We start from the raw sequence: 4,754 nt of genomic DNA, 5'->3' as shown, positions 1-4,754 counted from the left end.
TATCGTTCCTCCTGGGCGGGATTCTGACTTAGAGGCGTTCAGTCATAATCCCACAGATGGTAGCTTCGCCCCATTGGCTCCTCAGCCAAGCACATACACCAAATGTCTGAACCTGCGGTTTTATTGCTCTTTCTGTTGATGCTTTAGTCTCAAACTGATATTCTCTATATTCTATTCCATCATTATTTTTTTTGCTTTTGTTATTGTTATTTGCCATTAATTCAGAACTAATTCATGGCTTAACCTCTAGCAGATTTTTAGAGGTTGTAAATCACAAGGAGGAGATCATTCATCTTTTTCAAGTGCACAGAGTACATTCTCCAAAATGTACACATGGAATGTTCTCTGCAATTGATCATATATTAGGACACAAAGGCTCAACAAATTAAAAAAAAATTGAAATAATATAAAGTATATTCTCAAACCGTCATATCATAATACAAGAAATTAAACATAAGAGATTCCAAAATCACCCATGTAGAAGCTAAATAACATCCTACTAGAACACAAATGGGTTATAGCAGAAATAAAGAATGAAATAAAAGTTTCATGAAACAAATAAAAATGAAAATACCACATATCAAAACCTCTGGGATGTAGGCCTCACGCGGCAACTCACAGCAATAGGCACACACATAAAAAAAGAAGGTACTAGAATTAATGATCTAACTCAACACCTCCATCAAATAGAAAAAAGAACAATAATCTAATCCCACCACCTCAAGAAGAAAGGAAATTAGAAGGACAAGAGCTGAAATCAATAAAATAGAAAACAGAAAAACAATAGATGCCATCAACCATCAACAAGAACAAGAGCTGGTTTTCAAAAGGGTCAATAAAATTTACAACCCATTGGCAGACTTTACAAAAAAAAAGAGAGAGAGCTAGAAGACACAAATAACTATCAGAGAGATGCGTATCAAAACAACTGTGAGATATAATCTCACCCCAGTATCAAAAGCAAAATTCAATAGGACAGCAAGCAACAACTGCTGGCAAGGTTGTGGTAAGATTGGAACTCCGAGTCACTGCTGATGGGAAGTAAAATGGTAGAGCCACTATGAGAAGATGATATAGGCCTTTCTTAATCCACCATCGCAAGAACATGGAAACAACCCTGATGTCCAACCACAATCAAATGGATTAAGAAGTTGTGGTACATTCATGCAATGGAAGGCTGTGCAGCATGCAGGAGAAATGGTTTTGAAAATTGTTTCCTAACTTGGGAAAGATTGGAAAGCATTATTCAAAGTTAACTAACTCAGTTCCGTAAGAAAAAGTACTGTATAAAATCATTCTTATACCCAAGGTGGGTGGGAGGGTGAAAGCAGAGGAGTAAGGCTAGGCAAAAGGTTAGGTTAATCACAGGGTCACACAATACTATGGGTGGGGGTGGTGAAGGAAAAGGGAATGATCCAGTGTGAAAAACAATGTATTCTAACTTGTAAATAAACCCATATTTAAAAAAAAAAGTTGGAAATAGGAATACCATTTGACCCAGCAATCCCACTACTGGGAATGTACCCTTAAATAAACCATACACATGACTCAAACAGATGGATGTACAGCCATGCTTATTGCTGCATTATACAAAATTATAAAGAGATGGAAGCAACTAAAGTGTCCCTCCATTAGCCAATGAATAGAAAAAGTATGGTACATTCAGACAATGGATTATTACACAGCACTCAAAAATGAGAAACCCATAAAACACTACAAAACATGGGAGGAGCCTGAGGGACATTATGCTGGATGAAAGGTCTCAGTCACGGAAGGACAAGCACTGCATGACACTGCTGTTACAAAATAGGACAGGGAGAAGGGGTTGGCCAAAGAATGGGAAAGGAGTGGATAGATGGTGAGCACTGCACTGGAACAGATGAGGGGAAGAATTATCTGAAAGAAATATATGATTAGGCATTATGTCTGGAACAAGGGATGCACTGTGGGATGGGCTGAGGGAGATGGGAGGAGGGAAGTAAATGTGCAACAATGAATTGCTGCTGCTGTTGTTGTTGTTATGAGCCATCAACTCATAGTGACCCTATGGACTACAGCTCTGAAGCCTGTCCTGTACATCCTGAGCTTGTCTCACTGACTCTGATACACATATCCCATTGTCCTAGTTACTGTTTTAATCCATCTCCTCTGGGGTCTTCCTCTCCTGCATAATGAAAACCAGAATGAAGTTAAATTGGTAATATTGGCATATGATGGAAAGCTATAGTCCAATAAATTTGAAAACTGAAAAGAAATGAACAAGTACCATGAAACTCATGTTCTACCTAAATTAACATTGACAGCTGCAGAATACTTGAACAGATCCATCACAAAAGAAAAACTTTAAATAAAGAAGAACAAATTGAGCATGTCATAAAAAGACTCCCTCACAAAAAATGTTCTGGACTATAGGGCTTCCAATCAATATTTGACCAAACATTTAGAAAAGATCTATCACCAATTCAACTTAACTAAGTTTAAAAAAAAAGGAATAAAAGGAACACTACCAGAATCTTTCCACAAAACAAGCATAACCTTATTACCAAAACCAGGCAAAAATATTACCAAAAATTAAAATATTTAAATATTTAAAATAAAAATACCTCTCATGAATATAGATGCAGAAATCCTTTACAAAATCCTGTCCAGTAGAATCCAACAGCATATAAAAAAATAGTAATTCATCATGACCAAGTGGAGTTCATAACAGTTTTGCAAGGATGGTTCAATATCATATAACAAAGCAAATAATAAGAACCAAATGATATTAGCAATTGATGCAGAAAAGGCCTTTAACAAAATACAGAACCCCTTCTTGACTAAAACACATAGGAAAATAGGAATAGAAGGGAATGTCCTTGATGTAGTAAAAAATATATATGCAAAACCAAGAACTAATATCATTCACAGTGGACAAAGACTAAAAGCATTTTTCCCACAAAAGGAACCAGACAAGGATGTCCACTGCCACCATTCCTATTCAGTATTTTATTTGGAAGTACATGCTAGGGCAATACGGCAAGGGAAGTAAACAAGAGGCACCAAGATTGGTTAAGAGATGGTACTGTCACAATATGCAGATGGTATGATAGTTAACACAGAAAACCCTAAAGACTCAACAAAACACTGTTAAAGCTAGAAGACCAATTAGTCAGTGGGCTTCCTTTATTGTAACAAAGAAAATGCAGATAAGGAAACTAAGAAAGTAATATTATTTAGTCAACTACAAATTGAGATACTTAGGAATAAGCCTAACTAGAGACACAAAAGACCTTTAGAAAGAAAAACACTAAATGTTTCTATGAGAAACACTAAAACACCTTAATAAATGGAAAAATGCCCCCTGTTCATGGATAGGAAGACTACAGTGAAAAAGACAATCCTACCATAAGCAATCTACATGTTTAATGCAATCCCAATACAAATACCAAATTAACTTTGCAAAGAGACATGTAAAAGGCAATCGTCAAGTCTATTTGGAGAGGAAAGAGACCTCAAATAAGAAAAGCACTACTGAAAAACAAAATGAAATTGAAGGCATAGTCTCCTCTGATCTCAAAACCTACTATATACAACCATAGTGACAAAAACAACAAGGTACTGGTACAATGACAGACACCAATGGAACAGAATAGAGAATCCAGAAATTAATCCATCTATCTATGATTGACTGATATTCAACAAAGAAACAAAACCTATCAAATGGGGAAATGACAATCTCTTCAATAAATTGTGCTGACACACTGGACTGCTTCCTGAAGAAAGCTGAAGAAGGATGCACATCTCTCACCCTATAAAAAAATCACGCCAGTGGATCAGAGACCTAGGGGTAAAGCACAAAATCATAGAGGTCATAGAGACAAAATGGAACCAAGCTTTGAGGGCCTGGGCTATGTTATAAAGAGGCTGACAAATGGCTTAGGGGAAAGAAGCTGTACTTCAATTCCAAAGGCACACGATTCGAGGTCATCAGCTTTCTGCAGCAGAATTATGGGCAATCTCCTCCCGTGCAAGTTAACTGCCTCTGAAAATTGCTGGATGGATAGCTATGGATCCATTCTAACTCTACTGTAAACAACAACAACACAATCAGGAGAGGATAATGATCAATGGATGCGATCTTCTAAAGAGTAAATCCTTGAACACATCAAAAACTTTTTTCCAACAAGGTAAAAAGAAAATCAACTGACTGGGGGGAAAAGAACACAACCAAAAAAAACATTTGGGAATGTCATCTCAGACAATAGTCTCATAACAAGAGTTTATAGAATACTTTACGCCTCCACAACAAAAAGACACATAACCCAAAACGGCAGAAGACATGCAAAGACTTTTAACAGAGGAAGACATTTGAATAGCCAGAAGACACATGAAGGAATATTCAAAATTACTAACAATAAGAGAGATGTAGATCAAAACCACAATGAGATACCATCTCACCCCAGTAACAGTGGCAAAGATTAACAGGACAGCAAGCAATGAATGTTGGAGAAGATGTGGAGAGGTAGGAACTCTCATGTACTGTTGGTGGGACTGTAGAATGTTACAGCCACTCTGGAAGGCAGTTTGGCATTTCCTGAAAAACTGAACATAGAAATTCCATATGACCCAGCTATTCCACTGTGAGGACTATATTCTGAGGAAATTAGAACAGGTACCCAATCTCCGTTATGCAGATGACACAACCTTGCTTGCTGAAACTGAGGAGGACCTCATGCACTTGCTGCGAAGGGTCAAGGACTGCAGCCTTCAGT

At 37.2% G+C, this 4,754-nt stretch overlaps 1 pseudogene; it reads right to left on the bottom strand.

The window, feature by feature from the left end:
- Nucleotides 1-3,802: 3,802 nt before the first annotated feature.
- The window catches only part of LOC102869061, a 38,767-nt pseudogene continuing 37,815 nt past the window's right edge, over nt 3,803-4,754 (bottom strand).

Source organism: Elephantulus edwardii, unplaced genomic scaffold, assembly GCF_000299155.1.
Source record: "Elephantulus edwardii isolate Elephantulus edwardi_28Jun2011 unplaced genomic scaffold, EleEdw1.0 scaffold00074, whole genome shotgun sequence".
Lineage (NCBI taxonomy): Eukaryota > Metazoa > Chordata > Mammalia > Macroscelidea > Macroscelididae > Elephantulus > Elephantulus edwardii.
Note: the sequence above shows the minus strand (reverse complement) of the source record. Positions and strands in the feature narration are given on the sequence as shown.